This window comes from Lissotriton vulgaris, chromosome 11, assembly GCF_964263255.1.
Source record: "Lissotriton vulgaris chromosome 11, aLisVul1.2, whole genome shotgun sequence".
Lineage (NCBI taxonomy): Eukaryota > Metazoa > Chordata > Amphibia > Caudata > Salamandridae > Lissotriton > Lissotriton vulgaris.
The window spans coordinates 342,701,543-342,723,077 of NC_141699.1; positions in this window are offsets into that span (position 1 = coordinate 342,701,543).

Here is a 21,535-nt window from a genome sequence, read left to right on the forward strand (position 1 = left end):
TGTGGGCCAATTGTTTAGCAGTTTGTGGGCTTGCTTTTTGGCCAAGTTAGCCATTTCTTTTACTGTTGATTTCCTTGATATTACTAAAGGCATTGTTTACAGCAAACACAAATGAATGCAATCTCCCGTACTTTGCAAAATACCCATACAGCATGTCTTTACAAGTTCAAAATTGAACTGATCTGCAAATGTGAGACACTTTTTTCACTATCTAGCTCATGAATGGGGGCTACTTTTACTTTGATGTCCGGGCCTATTTTTAAAAAAACATACATTGCACCCTGCCCTATGGATTGTTTAGGGCCTACCCTAGGGGTGATATACATATTAAAAAGTAAGGGTTAGGCCTGACAAAAGGTTTATTTTCCAAGGTTGAAAGGGCAGATTAGAACTGCTTGCACAGCCTTCAATGCCAAGCCTAAGGCATGTCTAAAGGGCTACTTGAGTGGGTGGTGCAATCAGTGCTGTAAGCCCACCAGTAGCATTACATTTACAGGTCTGGATAGATGAAGTGCCACTTTACGAGGGACTTATGAGTAAATTAAATGTGCTAATTTGGTGTAAGTCAATTTCACCATGTTTAAGGGAGAGAGCACATGCAATTTTGCACTGATTGGCGGTTGTAAAGAGCTCTGAGTCCTAAAAGCCAACAAAAACTGATTCAGAAAACAGGAGGGTGAAGGCAAAAATGTTGAGGATGACCCTGCAGATAAGGCACAGCCCAACACACAAAGCCAATCAAACTAATGACAAAGGCATTAAATTAGTCTGAGACTTTTACTGATGGCAAGAAAAATCCAGTTATGAGTGACGTTAAATCATCAGACTTTTTAAAGGGGTGGATGTATGTATCAGACCCTATTTTGCAACCAGTATTATTATAAACAGAATATAATTTTACAAACAACCTATGTATTAATAGGTAGGTTCCTAAAATTCTGAATTGGAGTGGGTCATAATCCTACTACAAGACTGTTAATAAGCTAGGTCGCAAACTGTTACTCATTCCAGTTGGAGACCATCATAAGCACGTTAGCCTCTAGGATTGCCTTTTAATAAAGTAAACTTTTTTTTAAATCTAGCCCATTTTCCACAGAGAAAACAGGTCTGCATTTAAAAACAAAAGTTCACCGTTTTTCAAGTTTGTTTGAGATTTGAAAGTGTTACTCTAGCCCACTGCCTGCTCCCCAGAAAACATCTTTTTAACATTCACGAAGGGGTACCAGGGAACCTCTTCCGTTTTTGCGAACGAGGCAAACCTCCAACTTTTCAATGTTTTGCAATTGCATTATGGCCACAAACCATTGATATTTGGCACCTTGGATTGCTATTTATAAGAGACGCCTACCACAAACCCCTTCCAAACAGTGATTCAGTATGGAGTGGGAATCCCATCTTCAGAGCCAACTCATACAATTGGATTCGTATATTCTAAGAAGCCTTTTTGTAGTTGCAAACTCTGAATTGGATTGTTTATGGCTATAAAAATGCTTTATACATCTGGCCCTGAATCTGAGCGCACCACTGATTAGTTCCTGTCATCATGTTCTACAAAGCCTTGAATAATTGCAAACCATATGGGTTACTGCTAACTGTGTCCAGAGGTATAGAAGGAAGGCTAATACAGAAAACAGGATAGTTGACTCACGTGTTTCCCAACTCGAAAGATACACTCTTTATCTTACACTTTCAAACAGGGATTCTTCTCAGTCCAGATATGTCACCAAATTCCAGAGTTTCGTAAGTGAAAAATATAATATAGGAGTTGTTGTCATTTACGTTTAAAAATAATACAAAGAGCTGAAAACATGCAGCAGGTCTAGAGAGTGTGGCAGGCAGGCAGTAAGAGATGGTGAAGGTCTCATGAATGTGAGTTTGTTATATTCATGAAGACCTTTGATGAGATGAGCTACTGAGTACAGGATGTTCTCCAATAGTTTCAGGGATACTGACGAGCATTGCATTGCCATCTTTGAGATGAAAAGTTCAAGCACAAGCTGAACCATTCTGAGGCCCACTTCTGGTAGGAAGAACTTCATTCTGTAAAGCAGGGTCTGCTGGTGCCAAGCATTCTTCATCTTGTGTACAATGTTGGTCCTGCAGATGATGTTTGCTTCATGTGGAATTCAAGAACTTGGCACTGTCCACAAATCATAGAGTGAAACCACCAAGATGTTCTTCGCAGCGAATGGGGAACAGTACAGATTCCTTCATGGTGGTGTTTAGCTTGCAGTAGCCTTTTCCAAATTGTGGACAGTCAGTCCTTAAGATGGCTAATGTCACTGCTGTAGAAGGGGTGTCGCATATGTTCTGGCAGAAGTTGCAGAACAGGACTGGCAAGGCCAACATTTCCAGGCTCTCAACTTGTGAAGGACAGAAGGATCCCTCATGCCTTCACAACACAACAAGCGGTGCCACGTTCACCACGCTTTCAGGCCGTATTAGCCTTTGGAACAAGGCAGCCTCAAGCAGCCACCCACAAGAAGGTTTATGCCAGTCATCATGGCACCTCGACCATTGCCACAGGAGTGAGGTGTTGGCATGGAAATGTAGGATTGTAGCACAGGCCATTCTTCAAGTACAGAAGAGACCCACGCAATGAAGTTATTCTGGAGGAAAGTGGGTTCAGTCAGCAGTCATGTGACAAAGGGTTTGTAGATGTTAATGTACACTTGCAATGACATGTGCAAGGCTACCACAGTACTCTCTGCTGCGGTGCACACAGATTTCAAATGCAAAGAATTATCATCATCACTACATAGAAAAGTGGAGTTTAGGGCTTCGGTGGCCCTGGAGGCAGGGTTGCTATTTTGGCTGCAAACCTCTGGAGACAAACATTCACCTGCAGATTGAACTGGGCGCGATAGTGGAGGTGTTTCACAGGGCCTAGTACCAGTAACATGATTGTTTGAAGAAATGCAAACAGAAAATGCTGCAATCAGGACTGCCCTGCGAGCCTTGAAAGTGAGTGGGTCTCGGCAGTACACCTGCTCTACAGGGTGAGGAGGGTGAAAGCTCTTCGACAGGGGCAAGGAGCGTAATGCCACAGGAGACAGTGACCAATGACTTCCATAATATGCAGACAAAGCTATTGTTTGTATTTGATAGTTTTCATTATATTGTTGAGTGCTCTCAGCCTTTGACTTCATTGAGTGCTGGCCAGGACCCGACACTGTTGAAATGTCTGGGCACCTGTGAAAACAAAGGAAATATATTTACAAAGTAACATTTTGTTCATGTGCGCTTCTTCTCACAGTACCTCAGCAGTAGTCCAGTTGTTGGACACATCTGTCCTGCGTGCCCTATCATATGCGGTTCTCACTGCATTGTTCCCAAGGGATGGTGGGTGTGAGGGGTCACATCATCATCATGTGAATTGGCATTCTTGGGTTGAATTGGTAGACACTTCCCAGTGGCAATGACATGCAACAATGCCCATGTGGCTGTGGTCTTAAAACATATCTCTGGTTTGTACTCAAGTGCACTACCACTTTTGTGTGGGGAACACAATCTGCCTTTCAGTATGCCACATATGCAGTCCATCACAGATCTAATCTGCTTGCGCGGTGTTATATATCTGTTCAATCTGGGTCTGTGGGTTCAGGTAGTACGACATGATTAGAGAGCATACAGACTGTCGCCTACAATAGGTATAAAAGGGGCTAGAAGGATGCCGAACATGCATTGGCTAACATATTGGGTGGACAGTGGAAGTGATTTACCTAACAACCACCATTCTCTTAGCATTCCTCTGGCAAGCTCGTAATCAAGGCCATAGTGGAGAGACATGTATGAGTCATATATGCTCCCAGGATAACGTGCCACATTGTCAGTGAAGAGGCTCTCTGTGTTGCATACTACTTATATGTCCAAGCTGGCGCATCTTCTAGAGATATTCACGGTTTAAGAGGGGGGCAGCAAACCAAAGATGGGTGTGATGTTCACCAGCTTGTGATGTGGAAATTTAGCAATTCTGTAATATTGCACCCAGGCCCTCTGGAACTGCTGTGGGGTACTAGGAAAGGCTAAGTGTGCATTCTAGACAATACCACATCCAATATATTCTTAAATAACCTTGATAAGGTGATCTTGGAGATGCCGCCAGTGACAGCTACTGCTCCTTGGCATTTTGCTTACACAGGGTGGTGTTGTGTGCACAGGACCTGTTCATGTGGGGGTGTTGGCCTGGATGTGTAGCGCGTTTCGGCTGATCATAGGCCATGGCTCTTCTGCGAGGCATACCTCTTAGTTTGTGCTTGCCATACATGTCCTCCTTTATTTGGCCTTCACAGTGGGACTCTCAGCCTAAAAATGCTCTCCCGTCCCTGCTGATTTCCAGAATTCGTATGCCTCTCTCTAAAGCATACAGGCAAACAACCTTGGAAATTTGTAGTACATTTGTGGTCTCTTTTTAGGTCGAGCCTAGGCAGTGCACATGTGTTGCTGCAAGACCTGCAAAATTCCATACAGAACTTTGCTCCCACCCACTGCCTCCCATTGGATTAGTGCAGTGTCACTCTTCTTTGCAGCTTTCTAAATGGTTGATACATCAATGTCACTTCCGTTTTTTCAGGAAGCAGCACCACATAAGTACAGTTTTCCTACGCTTCCATGGTTCATGTGTTGTTGAGCAGAACTCTTTTTATACAATTGTTGCAACCCAGCATGCTGGACTGTATCTTCTACTATGGGGGCCGTGCATTTCTTTTGTTCTGCGCAGCTATCTATCATGCTTTGGTGTGAAGCCACAGGATCCCTCTGCTGCCCAAAGATGGTCAAAGCGTGTCACGACTTCAGTTTGAGCCGTTTTGCTTTCCACACACATTATTTCTTTTGTAGGTGCAGCGTTACCCCTTCAGAGCATATCTTTTAACAAATATTGCAGGTGACAGTGTGTTACATGGTGGGGTAATGTACTGTAACTGCTTCCCCAGGACCTGAATACGTAGTGGGATCACATAAGCAGGCGTCACCAAATTTACAGAGAAAACTGGTGTTACAAGGATACAAATAGAACGGAAATACATAAGACTATATGATCAGTACAAGTAGCCAATGCTCTTATACTGCGGAAAAAAATCTTATCGCTAGAGTCGATCACAGTTAGTTTGGCAGCACTCAGGGCACCACCTTTATAACATAGCTGACAGATTGTTTTTAGCCACTTTGTCCACTTTCTCTTTTTATCTAGCTGACATTTCTAAGCACCGCCCTGATTCCCTATATCAAGCGGATGTGGCGCGTTTGCGAGTATAATTCCAAGAACTTGAACAACAGAAACGGGATGGTGACATCCTAGATTGCAGCCGTATTTGAGGGGTTATGCTCTAAGTATTTCCCAGAGAAACAAAGAAAGGGGTGTAGAAGAAGCCCAATTAGCTGTCCTTCCAACTGCACCACTTGAACTTAGCGTTTGGCAATTTATATTGAAATAAAGTGTTTCTTGAAATTAATTTTTTTAATCTATTGTTTATGGTCTTTACTAAGAGGCCCCGTTGACATACTTTTTTAACAAAGTTACGGATCCAAACTGTTTTAGCAGAGGCCGCCTCCGAAGGGGACCTCAAGGTCCGGCGCCTTAACGGCCGCCCGAGCCACAAGGAACAATCTGGTTTGCGCAGGTTAGCGCCACCAGGAATTGCCGCGCGGCAAAAAGTGCCTGAGGCCCTCCCCAAGAACAAAGGGAATAAGGAAGGGGGTGGGGGATATAAGGCGACGCTCCCCCTGGGCAGCTCACTTTTCTCATCAGGGAGCGGCACTAACAATTTTGAGGTGAATTTCAGGCAGCTGCAAAGTCGCACATGTCTGTCACCACAGTTCACCCATTAATTTAAATTGAGTACGTTTGGGGCAACTATGCAATGGGATGTAAGTATATATCACAGACAGAGGGCACGGCAGTCGGGATTGGAGGGTCTGTAAGTTTATAATTAAAAAAATAATAATAATAATTAATAAAAATACGTTTCCATAATGCTTAGGAAAAGACAACCAGTCCCGGGAGGGTTAATAAGTACTTTGTTGTATTCTGTTTAGCCTCTTCTATGTTAGACTTCTAGATTGTTCAATGTGTTCCACCTATGATGTCTCTCTCTGTTCTACAATCTGGCAGTTTGTGTATTGGCCAGATTGGTTACAGACCTGTATTTCTCTGTGCTGCAATAAACTTACTTATTGCTTACCTACAACCTGTTGGCGTACTGGCTTCACTTACATCATTTGGCGACTTGGCTGTGGATGCATCTGGCCATTTTTCAAGTCTTCGTCTTTGCAGCAGAAATTGAATTTCTACGGAGATACTGCGTTCTGTTTCCTCAAACCCGGCGTATCAAGCGATAAGGGAATCTGACGTCTCTTCAACCTCCCCATCGAGCAGAACGGCGAGTAACAAAGAAAATCCCAATTTTTCTTCGTTTTCTTCATGTTGGAAATGCCGTTGCCTCGATTTCCTGACGTCATCTCAGTGTTGCCGTAGCAACTACTCGGTGGTGAGTGCATTGTGTCCGTCTCCTGGCAACTGACTATCCCGCCCGGCGCACTTCATTCCATGTATCCTCGCATCCGGTCGACGTCTCGCGTCTTCAGCGCAAGGGCAAACGCGTGACGTTTGATGCTGATGTGACGCTATTGTGACATCTGACCTTGGCGGCCATCTTTCGGGAAGCAAATCGGCTTTCGATGGATAAAAAAAAATATATAGCGCTGCATTTGGATTTGTTTTAAAACTGGATTTTCTCGGCCAACGCTCATCTCTGTAACAGTAAGCACGCACTTCTCTAAGGATAAAAGAAATTTATTTCCGGCGAAGTTTGGCTTATTAACTTTGCGCTTTTCTTTATAGTTTACCACAGTGCATATAAAGTGTCAAATCTTGTGAAGTACTGTTAGATGCAAATCAGCTGCATAATATTATCCAACCAATTGGGGCTTTTCATAACTTGTTAGTTTCAATCCTACTGTGACGTGCACTACTCATACATTTCAGTGAAGATTTTTACTGACTTATTTCCTTGATTACTTCAATTATGGCACAATCGGTCAATGTTGCCCTTCCTCCTCAGTTCCTCAGTGAACCCGGAAACCCATCTACTACATGGGAAGACTGGATTGCTATGTTTTATAACTATATTGACGCATTGGATGGTGAAGAATTTTCCCCAAAAAGGAAAAAAGCTCTTCTTATGACAACATTGGGAAAGGAGGGGCAGCGCATTTTTAAATTTTTGCCACAAGTGTTGTCTTCGGATTCATCCTCATCGTTAGATGAGTTTAAGGAAGCAGTCACAAGGTTGGAGACAAGATTTGGGAAAGAGGAGAATTTAGTGTTACAGAGATATAAGTTTTTATAAAAACAAGCAGCTTGAGGATGAGAGCATCGATGATTTTGTCGCACGTTTGCGCGAATTGTCCGTTAAATGTAATTTTGGCCATATGGCGGATGAACTCATTAGAGATCAGCTCATAGTGCAGGCGAATAATCGCAAAATACAGGAACGTTTATGGGCTGCCAAGAATCCTACTCTGAAAGTGGCGATTGAATTGGCCAAAATAGTTGAAGAAAGCGAAAAGTGCATGAAAGAACTACATAAAAGTGGGTTAGAGACTAAAGTGGCTGAAATTTCACATAAATTAACTGTGAGTGATGACAGTGACAATGAAGCAGCTGCCATCGCAATTGTAAGAAAAAAGGGTTATGTGCTACAAAAGAAAAATGTTTCACACCAAACCCCTAACAGGTCTCACCCTAGAATGTGTTCAAGGTGTGGTAGTTATTCACATTCTTCGGAAGCAAAATTTTGCTTTGCAAACAACAAGGAATGCATGCGGTGTGGTAAACTTGGCCATTTTGTGAGCAACTTGTGATGGGAAATCACTGTAAGGCGCGCATCTTTACATGAAACTGGTGGGTTTCTTCACATATTCAAATCACAAATCCAAACTGAAACTTCTGTTGAAGCTAGAATCAGAATTTATTTCATTCCAATATACTGTTCATTTTCATAATTCATTATCCAACAAGCAAATATCATTCCATCTTCACAATTACTCATTCCTTGCCCAATGCATTTCGGGTTAGTGGGAGTAACCCTTCGTCAGGGGCCTGAAAAACGAACACATACAAGACCTTTACTAACAGACAAAACGAACCATGGGGTCAAAACTGACCAGTAATGTACACAGTGTCAATGCTGCATTGGTATATACAGAAGCATGCAAGATGCGTTATTACCAGAAACAAGTGAAGTATCATGGCAAAAAATAAAGCATGTAAACAACAAGGACATATCTGACCAGCTCATATCTAGTGTAGAATCAGTGAAACAGAGCGAAAAACTAAACTGAAAGTGACTGAGACACACGAGTAGCTGACGCGCTACCAAAATACTGTATATCCAACCGTGCATTTAAAGTAAAATGAGCGTTACGCTAGCGTGAAGGAAAGAACAAACTCTAATCGTGACCGGGCAGCTTACCGTGAAGTGAACGAGGACTCGTCTCACAGTTCCGAACGCGGAACTGATCCTGTTGGGTGACTAACCAATGGGAAGGCTGGTTATAACAGAGTGACGAGGTCACGTGGTACGGGACCCGGGAATAATAAAGAGAAAAGTGTATGGGTATCGAAAATAAAATGATTTGACCGGGTAATATATAACCCGTGGTGAAATAAGGGAATGAACGGGAAGATACAGAATAAAACTTAGTGAAAAGCCGCTCTGGAAGCGTGCCGATTACAGCAAAATCTGATAGGTCTACTGGGGTCACGTGAACGATATGAAAAGGTATGCAAGGTAAACAAAGGCTGATCGGAGTGTAAAAAACTCAGAAAGACCTACTCGAAGTCGGATACAAAGGGATACATAGTGCAAATAAGTGAGATTGTGGATAAGTGGGAAACTTAATAAAGAACATAATCAAAAACATACAATGCATCAAAGAAGAATGTGACATGAAGCTGAGAAAAATGATTCATAGAAAGTGATGGACAAAGTGGCACTTGCTGATCAAATACATCTAAAAAAAGCATAAGAACAGAACTGTCAAGTTGAGAGAATTGTTCATGGGGTCAACCTCAGAGTTGAGGGAAATCGCTCCTGTGACCCTGTGATGTGCCAAATGATTATAGGAAGCATGAGAGTTCAATCCGGTCATTAATCCCTGCTGGTTGGAGGGAATTAAGTTTTTTTATCCAGTGATCCAGTCACCTTGTGACTTTTAAAAGATACATAGATGATTTATTTTTAATTTGGAAAGGCGACAAAGAACAACTTGTTGCTAACATTACGGAAATAAATCAGGTGAACCCTAGAATCAAGTTCACACATACGATCCAGAAAGAAACCATTGCATTTCTAGATGTAAAGATTACTATTGTCAACCAAGAACTCCATACCCAAGTCCATAAAAAACCCACTGACCGGAACTCGAGTCTGTTGTTCCAAAGCTTTCATCCGGTAACCTTAAAAAAGCATTTGCCCACTTCGCAATTCATTCGACTTAAAAGGATCACCTCGGACTCCCATCAATTGGAAATGACTCTGTCAGACCAGCTACTTCAATATCAAAAACGTGGATATCCCAAGGATGTGTTGGATGAATCAATGAAGAAAGTCACCAATCTCTCAAGAGATGTATTACTGACTTCTAAGCCTCAAGCAAAAGAGAACAAGACAGTGTGTGTGCTAAAATATTCGACATCAACAACACAAATCAAAAGAATTATCAATCAGCATTGGACCCTCATCAGAACAGAACCTGACTTATCTAATCTGTATAGTGATCATTTGACCTTTGCCTTTAGAAGATCGAAAAATCTCAAAGAAACATTAACCACTAAGAAAGTGACAAAAACTGCACAAAAAGGCATGTTGAAATGTTTGAACTGTATACATTGTAACAACATCATACCAGGTAACATTCTTTTGCATCCCACTAAAGGTCACAAAATAGATCTACAATACACAGGGACCTGTGACTCAAAAAACTTAATCTATGCGATCAAGTGCCCATGTGGCAAAATTTATGTCGGTCAGACAGAAAGAAAGATCAAGACGAGAATATCAGAACATAAAAGCAATATCCGTACTAAAAACATGAAATCAGCATTATCTACACACTGGCTTGAAAATAATCATCAGATTACCCAACTCAGATTCACTATACTGGAGATACTTCCGCCACGCCAAGACATGGATCCCACTAAGCAACGTTTGCAAGCAGAATTTCACTGGATAAAAAAACTTAATTCCCTCCAACCAGCAGGGATTAATGACCGGATTGAACTCTCATGCTTCCTATAATCATTTGGCACATCACAGGGTCACAGGAGCGATTTCCCTCAACTCTGAGGTTGACCCCATGAACAATTCTCTCAACTTGACAGTTCTGTTCTTATGCTTTTTTTTAGATGTATTTGATCAGCAAGTGCCACTTTGTCCATCACTTTCTATGAATCATTTTTCTCAGCTTCATGTCACATTCTTCTTTGATGCATTGTATGTTTTTGATTATGTTCTTTATTAAGTTTCCCACTTATCCACAATCTCACTTATTTGCACTATGTATCCCTTTGTATCCGACTTCGAGTAGGTCTTTCTGAGTTTTTTACACTCCGATCAGCCTTTGTTTACCTTGCATACCTTTTCATATCGTTCACGTGACCCCAGTAGACCTATCAGATTTTGCTGTAATCGGCACGCTTCCAGAGCGGCTTTTCACTAAGTTTTATTCTGTATCTTCCCGTTCATTCCCTTATTTCACCACGGGTTATATATTACCCGGTCAAATCATTTTATTTTCGATACCCATACACTTTTCTCTTTATTATTCCCGGGTCCCGTACCACGTGACCTCGTCACTCTGTTATAACCAGCCTTCCCATTGGTTAGTCACCCAACAGGATCAGTTCCGCGTTCGGAACTGTGAGACGAGTCCTCGTTCACTTCACGGTAAGCTGCCCGGTCACGATTAGAGTTTGTTCTTTCCTTCACGCTAGCGTAACGCTCATTTTACTTTAAATGCACGGTTGGATATACAGTATTTTGGTAGCGCGTCAGCTACTCGTGTGTCTCAGTCACTTTCAGTTTAGTTTTTCGCTCTGTTTCACTGATTCTACACTAGATATGAGCTGGTCAGATATGTCCTTGTTGTTTACATGCTTTATTTTTTGCCATGATACTTCACTTGTTTCTGGTAATAACGCATCTTGCATGCTTCTGTATATACCAATGCAGCATTGACACTGTGTACATTACTGGTCAGTTTTGACCCCATGGTTCGTTTTGTCTGTTAGTAAAGGTCTTGTATGTGTTCGTTTTTCAGGCCCCTGACGAAGGGTTACTCCCACTAACCCGAAATGCATTGGGCAAGGAATGAGTAATTGTGAAGATGGAATGATATTTGCTTGTTGGATAATGAATTATGAAAATGAACAGTATATTGGAATGAAATAAATTCTGATTCTAGCTTCAACAGAAGTTTCAGTTTGGATTTGTGATTTGAATATGTGAAGAAACCCACCAGTTTCATGTAAAGATGCGCGCCTTACAGTGATTTCCCATCACAAGTTGCTCACATTATCTTAAGGCACTATTTGGCATAGTGCGACAAGGGAACGCGCTTGAACTAACTGAATCTCATTCTAAAAGTGAGTGCACGGAGATACTATTCAATTAATATATAAACTTGGCCATTTTGCCAAGATGTGCAAGAACAAATCTTACTCTAGAGTAACTGTTGTGGGCGAGTTTTCTGAGTTAAAGCGTGATGTGAACAAAATTCTAGTTTTGTGTGATTCCGTTTGTTCTTGTCTAGAAAAGAGAGAACGAATTCCAAAAGCTGATTTCACAATTGACGATAAATCTGTCAACCTAATGGTAGACACTGGTTCAAAGTGGACCATCATTCCTGTGTCTTTATTAAAAAGTGTGTGGGGTGACAGACGTCTACAAGAGTGTGACATCTTTCCCTCTGGGTATCAAGGGGAGAAAGTAAATCTCCTAGGATATTTTGAGGGGAAGATTGTTTTCAAGGACAGATTCTCTTGGGGTAAAGTTTACGTATCAGTTGATGGTCCCACCATCCTTGGTCGTTCTCATCAATATGACCTACACATAGTTTTAAACCCAAGGGCTGAAGAACCTGTCTTGGTGGTTGACAATCTCACTGTTGATGATATTCTTTCCACATATGTCAATGTTTTCAGGGATCAGTTGGGGGAGTTGCAAGGGTACTCACATCGTATTCTATTGAAAGAAGGCAGTATTCCGGTTCAACATAAGGCCAGGCGGGTGCCTTTCGCTTTACGTAAGGAAGTAAAGTCTGTATTGGAGGAAATGTTACAAGGGGGCATTATAGAGCCAGTCGAAGCCTCGCCTTGGATTTCCCCTGTTGTGATTTCCCAGAAGCCCGACAACAAGATTAGGTTCTGTGTGGATTTGCGCTCGTTGAACAAGTGTGTAGTGGCTGATGTGTTCCCTTTGCCCAATATCGGGAAATTGGTTTCTACTCTCAAGGGTGCCAGATTTTTCAGTAAGTTGGATCTCAAACATGCATATCACCAGATTCGCTTGGAGGATGCTTCCAAACATTTGACTGCGTTTGTCACTGGGGAGGGAACATTTCAATTCACTCGCTTACCATTTGGGTTAATCTCAGCTGCGAGCGTTTTCCAGCGTATGGTCACTGAGGTGTTTAAAGGTCTAGACAAAGTGATATATTTTCAGGACGATATCCTGATTTTTGGGGATTCTCTTGAAGAACACAATAGTATTTTACGAAATGTTTTGCGCAGAGTGGATGAGGCTGGACTTACTCTGCGTAAAGAGAAGTGTGCGTTTTTAGTCAAGGAAATTGAATACTTGGGTTTCTGCTTGTCTGCAGAGGGCATTAAACCGAAGAAGAATTTGTTGGAAGCTGTTGAGTTAGCTCCTCCTCCTGCTGACAAGGAACAGCTAAGATCATTCATGGGGTTGATCGAATTTTATTTTAAGTTTGTGAGAGATTTTTCAACCAAAACTGCTCCTATGAGATGTTTGTTGAAGAAGGGGGCTAGGTTTTTGTGGTCTAATGAGCAAGATTCTTGTTTCAAGGCAATCAAACTTGAACTTAAGTCTGCTAAGGTGCTTACTCCGTTCGACACCAGTCGCTCTTCTATATTGATGGTTCATGCAAGTGGAATTGGCCTAGGTGCGGTTCTTCTCCAAAAGCATGGCAGGGCGGAGAGAACCATAGCCTTTGCATCCCGACCTTTGACTGTGTCTGAATTAAATTATTCAGTCATTGAACGAGAAGCCCTTGCTGCTGCTTGGGGGGTAGGCTATTTTCGAACGTACTTGTGGGGTTCTCGTTTTGTCCTCCGCACGGATCACAAACCTCTACTCAATGTCTTGGCTCCTGGGGGCACTGGTAAGGGCTCACCTAGGTTAGCCAGATTAGCCTCTCGTCTTCAAGACTATCAGTTTGATGTAGAATTCGTTCATGGCTGGAGGAACGTCCAAGCGGACTGCTTGTCTCGTCTTCCTGTACAGCCTATTGGATCACCAGTTGTCATAGAGGATGATGCTGCTGTTGCTTGCCTGCAAGATGTTTTATTCTTGGGTGAGGGCTCATTCTCTGCGGAAGAATGGTCTAAGGGCATGGAGGAGGATTCTGTCTTGAAGGCTGTAGTTGATCTTGTTGTCAAAGGGCCCAGAAGAGAGAGTACTGTTGAGCCTTCGGTTAGGCCTTTTCTCAAAATTTTGGATGAGTTGTTGTTGTCTGGCAAGAATGTTTTAATGAGGGGTGATCAGTTTATTCCCCCTTATGCTTTGAGGAACAGGATTCTTAACTTAGCCCACGAAGGTCATTTAGGGCAGAACCTCACTTAAAGACGTGTGAAGGAAAATTTTTGGTGGCCTCTGATTGACTCTGATGCTGTGGATTGTGTAGTTCACTGTAGCTTCTGTAAGGAAGGTGAGAAACGTCTCAAGGTTGTAGGCTCTCGTTCTATTGGGAACATTTCTTTTAAAAATCTACCTTGGCATAGTATTTGCCTTGATTTCATTGGCCCAATGAATGAATTGCCTACCAATCAGCGTTTCGCTGTTGTGGTAATTGATTGTTTTTCTAAGTGGTTGGCTGTTCATTTTATGAAGGAAATCACTACTGACTCCACCATTACATTCTTAAAGAGTGTTTTTGTTGATGAGGGCTTTCCCTCAGTGTTGATTACCGACAACGGCACTCAATTGACCTCTGCGAAAATGGCTTCTTTTGTTCGTGAGTGCGGTATAGAACATCACCGTACATGCTTGTACAATCCTGAAAGCAATGGTTTGTGTGAGAGGGTTGATCGTCTAGTTAAGGGCGTGATTCAAATGTGTGTTGCTTCTGGGTGTTTCTCAAATGAGCGTGTCCAGGAACTTGTGTGGGCTTATCGCTCTACCCCTCATAAACATGGAGAAAAGTCTCCCTTTGAGTTGATGCGTGGTCGTCCTCCTGTGTCGAGGTTGACGCCCTCTTGGTTGAGACATCCTAATGATGTGGTTTCTTCTCCTAACGTGACTTCTTCACCGATTTCAACTGGGGATCTTGTCAAGGTCAAGCCTGGCCGTTGTTCCAAGGGTCTTACCAAGTTTAGGGGCCCTTACTTGGTAAAGAAGGCTTTTCCCCATTTTGTGCTACTTGACAACGGCGAGAAATGGAACTGCCGGAGGGTGGCTCTTTACCAAAAAGGTGAAAGTAGTTCCAAAGGTGGGACTGCGTCTGTTTCCAAAGGGGTTGCTGCTAATATGTGTGATGAGAACTGCAATGGTTACCTTTTGTCTTCCCACAACTCTGATGTTTCTTCTCTGCCTCTTGTACGGGCGGAGGTGGGTAGTGGTGATGCCTCAACTTCTTTGTGTGGTAACTCTTCAATTTCTTCCTCTGATGATGCTGTTGTTGCTGGCTCCTCTGTTTCCATTCCCGTTGACTTAGCTCCTCTAAGTGTCAGTTTGAGGAGTCCCCGCTCCCGTCATCCCCCAGTTTACTTGAATGATTACATTCACTGATGGTTCTTTTTATTCTTTTCTTTCTTTTACTTTCTGTTGTTTTGTTTATTATCCAAGGGGGGAAGATATGTTGTATTCTGCTTAGCCTCTTCTATGTTAGACTTCTAGATTGTTCAATGTGTTCCACCTATGATGTCTCTCTCTGTTCTACAATCTGGCAGTTTGTGTATTGGCCAGATTGGTTACAGACCTGTATTTCTCTGTGCTGCAATAAACTTACTTACTGCTTACCTACAACCTGTTGGCGTACTGGCTTCACTTACATCATACTTCAGCTGAGCGTCAGTCAGGGACACTCCGGTGAAACCAACGCCAGACAGACACGCAGGTAAACAAGGAACAACCCCTCTTGCCAGGGTGCTTGCCTTCCTGAAAGAAATGAAAATAGGTGCATCCGGTTAACCAGCAAATGTAACCGGTGCTTGGGAGCCAGTAGTGGCTGTAATTAATAGAATCACTTGAAGCTTTGTGATGACAAGGATTTGTTCGTCTGACTGGAGTGGTAGTGCAAGGTCCTTAAACAGTTTTTTTAAAGACGGATTGCCATATGCTGCGTTTAAATGCCAGGTTTAGGGGAGTCCAGCTTAGACACTTGGCAGATAAATGTTGTGTTCACGTTTCAGGCAGCACCCAAGAAAAGGTTTCTTTTGGGTCAAAATAGGGTCCCAATTATGAGAAACGGGAGGGTGTCACTGAGAGTATTTGCAGTAATAGTAATGTATGTAATGTAATGTAATGTATTTAATGTAATGTATGTGGTCTTGTAAAGCGCACTGCTGCCCTGAGGCGTCGTGGCGCTGTAGACCGCTGGGGAACCCGTCCTGGCTATCCCTGTGAGATGATCCCTACTGGGTATCTCCAAGGTGAAACCAGGCATCCCCGGCGAATGTGGGGGGCCGTTCTAGAGATGAGGCAAGCTAATGCCCAGAGTTGCCGAGTGTGATCCCTGGTTAGAGTAGGCACCGAGGTGAGAATTATCAAGTCCGCTGAGCCTGGTCCACGACCCTGCTGCGTCGGGAATTCAACCCTGGTCCCGGGCCGTTCTCTGCTTCCGGGTCTGCCGCCTCTAACCAGTGAGCCACACCACCCCACTAGTAGTGAACTGCTACAGTGTTTCAATATTCGAACACACACATAACTACCCCTGAAGATGGGAGGTAAAACACATTAGAAGTTGGGGGGAAGTTTACCGCGCACGGTTAAGGACCCAGTAGTGGGGGCCAGGGAAAAAAGAGAAAATGTATTCCAAGGTATCTGCTAAGAGTAGAACAGGTGTCGCAGTAATTCAGCTGAGAAGGTCATAGGCAGCTTTCCAGGGACGCAGTCGTAGGCAGCTGTCCAGGGACACAGTCTCAAGTGTGATCAGTGGCTTGGGAACAACAGCTGCTTTTACACCAAACACCTGTGTTATACAGGGAGATTCTTGTTGCAGTAAAACATCACAAATGGTGAACTCGGTACTTCATCCTCCCACAGTAGGAAATAATGAAAGTCCACTGGACAGGAGGTAAAGAAAATCAATTATCAATTACTCAAATATCAATTAATACGAATTTGCCCGCTGTAATGGAGCTGGTGCCCAGGTAAAGCGACATGACACCTGCGGGTGATAGGAACAATCATTTTATAAGATTGCAAAATAGGAGTGGAATATGCACCCCAATATGGATAGATAGATATGTATTCATAAAGAAGCGGATGGGAAGGTGCGCACTTACGAAGTACAGCAGATGCATTACCAAGGTAACTTCCCAGTGAAGGAAGGGGGTAGCAGTAGTCCGATAGAGAAGGTCAAAGGTGGCTTCCCGAGGACAGGGACACGAGTATGATCAGGTTATACACCTATTTTGAGGGCAATCACACCACAAAGGGGGCCCTGCCATAGAGGCTTCGCCCAGCTGTAAGTAATATGTTAAGTACCTAGGGATATGCGCGTCACATGAATAAACATAATGAATAAACAGGGACGGGTGGGCGGGGTGGTCTGTACTGCAAAACTGTTCAAACCGGACCTTTATGGCTCACACAAATAGGTGGGCAAAAGTAGAAAAGCAGAGCCTGCCAGGAGCTAGGGTGAAGTAGAGGAGGCTATTTAAGTAGGGTGTGTTGTATCGCTGTAGGAAGGTGGATATCTGACTATATGGTTACCCCAACTTTTTGCCTAGTGTTCAGCTGGTTTTCGACTTAGTTGGCCTGGGATCCTGCTAATCAGGGCCCCAGGCTATCTGCTCTCACTGTAAAATGGACTCCATGTACTTTAGGTGCATCTCCAATTGGGTATTGTGTCGCCTTTGTGAGCCCCTGTATAGTGTACCATAGGTATCCAGGGCATAGGTGCATCCAAGGCCTACCAGGGGCTGCAGCATGTATTATGCCACCCCTTGCTGGCCATCCACATTGACACAACTGGCTGATCACTCAGCTGGGGCAAGGTTGTGTAATCACCCCTTGATTAGGTATAGTATCCCTATACCTACCATTACATATAGACACATATATACCTATAAGTCACTCCTATGGCAGGCCTTGACAATCCTGAAGGCAGAGTGCTTGGTTTTATGTGAGATGGTGCTCTAGCATGAGCTGAGCCTGTCTGCAGCTTTCGGAACAATGTCCTTATAGCTGTTCTATGGTATAGCCATACCATATACTCTTAAGTGCATTATAATCCTCGCGGTTAATGCTAACTTTGGTTTGGCTTTATCAAAACATGTTGTGTAAGGTGTCATACGCTTTGTAATACTACCCCCTCGCCAGTTCTGGCGATGGGGGTAGCATTCCACCCTTCTAGAGGGAGAAGACATGTAGTTGTTGCTTTACCCAGTTAAAGATAAACAGAGCCTCAGCATCACAAAATGGATGCTGCTGGCACAGACACAAGTCTGACCTCCTGCAGCTGGGAGCCCTTTCGGCGAGGGAGGCCTGGACAATAAATTTCCTGCCTTGGGAGGTGCTAGCACCTCCCCAGACAGGCTATAGAGTATTGGGGCAGGGTGGGTTGAATGAAATGAGACACTGCCTGGGGCACACAAGGTGCTCCATGCAAAGCCCGGTTCAAACCACTTGCTGGGGCACTCCAGCCCCAGCCACAGCTGTGGCGCAAAACTGGACAAAGGGAAAGGGGTGTAACCACCCCCTTCCCAGGTTTCGCCCATAGGAGGGACCTAGCAGGTAATCCAGCCCCTTAGATTGGCATAAAGCTAGTAGCTGAGTCTAGAGACTTTAGATTATCCTGAACTGAAACTCTGAAATGAAACTCTGGACCTTCGATATTCTACTGCAACTAGAAGACTGAAGAATCTCACTTGTGGTCAAGGAGTGACCACCCTGTGCAAACAGGCACCATCAGTGACTTGCTGGTTTGCTTTGTCGACGTTCCCGCCTGAGCCTGAAGACTTAGCAATGCAGCCTCTAGACTTCCAGACTTCACTGACCCCGAACCACATCCATAGCAAAGCTGAGACCCGTGGTGGACACGAGAGACGTGGGACCGGACTACCTGCAGTACCTGCTTTTTGCTAACTGTGCAGCTTCTGAGGCGTCCTCGAAGTTGTGCATTGGGACTTGAGAAGCCCCAGCCCCAAGCCGTAAGTGCATTGAAGCTTAGCCCTCCATACTCCACGAGTGCCGCGTAGGGCCTGCTCTTGCATTTCTCCTAGATGCGTCTTTGTGGTTGCTAGCCCGATAGCTAGTAGCCCTCCTGAAGACATCTTTACAAAACAACACCTCTTGCCTGGTTGCTCCGGGCTTGCTCCTGCTTTCCTGTAAAGGGAAAGCTCCCCAGACTTTTCTGGTTTGAACAGAAGCCGATCTTCTCTTCCTGCGTGTGTTGCCTTTGCCAAGGCTTGTTGACTCCAATCCAGAAGCTGACACCGCCAACAGCGAGATACTTTGTGGGACAGTCCATATCCAGCTCCTGGTTGTCGTCAGCACCTCCTGGTCCACGTTGCTGCAGAGCAAGCTTCACTTCTTCCCCTGTTTGCAGCTCAACATCGCCTGGTTCCTTCCTGGTCACTGGTTAGTGACCCAGACTCTGTCCCCTCTGCTTTCAGGTTCTTCACTGCTTCAATCCACCCTTGGATCCAACCGGACATCTTCCTCCTGGTCGCCTGCAGCATCTTTGTGCAGTTCTCCATAGGATTCGACGATGAAACCCGACACGAAAGCACACCTATGCACCCGGCTTCCCTGGGTGAGGTAACTTGAGTATTCCAGTGCTCCCGTGGGTAATAACTATCCAAGTGTCCTACTTTAACTGGGTTTTCCCGTAGTCCACGCGGAAGTGTCCGAAACCAACTACTTTGTTAACTTTACGTTCCCATTGAAAGTCTATGAGAACCTGCGTGTGTGTTTAGACACTGCACACGCATCCTGTGCGACTCCTACTTCCTAACCTGTGGTTGTTCAGTGTAGTCCCAGCGATTCCCTAGGCCCTAGGCCTATTCACCTGTTCTGAAGTGGTTCTTATACCACTTACTTAGTATATGGTTCGTGAGGCCCCTAGGGCATAATTGTATTTGTGCCACTTATAGTATGCTTATTGAGTCACTTGTGCTGTATCAAGAACTCTGACCTCATAAAGAGTGCAGAGGGGTTGTGTTAGTAATAAGTACATATATATTTGATATATACCTTGTGTGGTGTCTTTTCTTTGGTATTCAAGGTGTTATTATTGGTAAAACAATTGGCTTCACATGCTCTCTGAAGTATTTGCCTAAGACTGCTTTGTCCATGCTACCACTAGGATAGCTGGTCTATAAGGTTGACTTTACAACCATCACCATAAGGGTTGTTTGGACTGATACATGGTGCCCACAAGAATAGTGGACATCCCATATCAGGCCAACTTCTCACAATCGCGCCTTGACAAGCGGTATCTGACTATCTCCCAATTTTGTTTTGTTTTCATGGATGACCCGTGGCGAGAGGAAACGGTGTCATAAGACTCTGAAAAGGACACAAGCATGCCAGAACATAATGACTGGGATTGGGCAGAGCACACCATTGCGTTTTGGGGAAGATTGCCATCAGACCGTACCAGATGCCAGCCTCCCGGTAGACACAGCAAGAGGTGGGTGTCCTAGAGCTCGATGGTACAACAGCATGGGCAGGCCCACAGAAAGAGCAGTTGAGGCGCAAAGAGACGACACAGGGTAGGGGGAGCCGCAGGAAGACGGACACCTCCCTGGAGGCGTGGCGGAAACAAAAGGTGTATTGATTTGTGTTGTAAATGGTATTAAGCAAGCAGCAGGACACAACTTCTTGTAGTTAGGAGTATTTATTAAGTTACAAGATAAGTTAAGACACAGAGCAGAGAAACCCCACAGCTGACCAGACCAACTGCCAGGGCTGGAATCCAGAACACCACAAATAGAACACAGACAACACATCTCCTTCCCTTACAAACAAAACACAAATGAAAGACTCAAGAAATAAGATGAAGATCACTATGAACAGAAATACAATAAGATAGTAGATATTTGTACTACACACTCCATCCCCCTCCCTTGGTTAAACCAAAAACATGGTTTGGATGAATGAAAATCAATTCAACAAGGAAAGGAGTTCACGCCAACAACCTCCCCAAACACAGGTACACCATAGGGTAGGAACACTTTCCACAATGACCCCCAAAACACACAACAGGTGTAGACACAAACCCTTGGGAGAAACACACCATAACCGAAGAAGGGTACACTATTGGGTAAAAGACACCGCCCTAGGAAAGTACAGCCACAACAGCTCTTTTACACTTTCCACAATGACCCCCAAAACACACAAGTTCACACCCTGGAACTAAAACTACAACATACCCTACATAGGGTATACCATGGGTACAAATAGGCCCCACACCCTCCCCAATGAAGGGTACACCATTGGGTAAGAGACACCGCCCTAGGAAAGTACATCCACTCTTCTTACACTTTCCACAATGACCCCCAAAACACACAAGTTCACACCCTGGAACTAAAACTACAACATACCCTACATAGGGTATACCATGGGTACCGATTGGTCCCACACTCTCCCTAAAGAAGGGTACACCATTGGGTAAAAGACACCGCCCTAGGAAAGTACATCCACAAAAGCTTTCAATACACTTTCCACAAAGACCCCCAAAACACACAAAAGGTTAAACAAACCAGGAAACATTATAAAAGCTCTCCTAGATAGAGTACATCAGGGATATTGACCCTTAAAACTAAGCATGGGCGTAAAATCCGTTCCGCTCGCGGATTTTCGGTAAATCCGCAATCCGCGAGATTCGCGGATTTCCCGCAAAATCCGCAAATCCGCGCGCTGCGGATTTTTTGCTTGTGTTCGCACTGCTCGCGGCCCGCGGCGCGGGCAGCAACAATCTCGCAGTCGCGAAATTACAAAAAAAAATAAAAATGGCGGAGAGGTGAAGGAAGGAAGTGGCCCAGTCTCCAACTTCCTGTTCCTGTCCAGCAAGCTCCTCCCATTGGGGTGGGGTGAAGGAAGTGCCCCAGTCTCCAACTTCC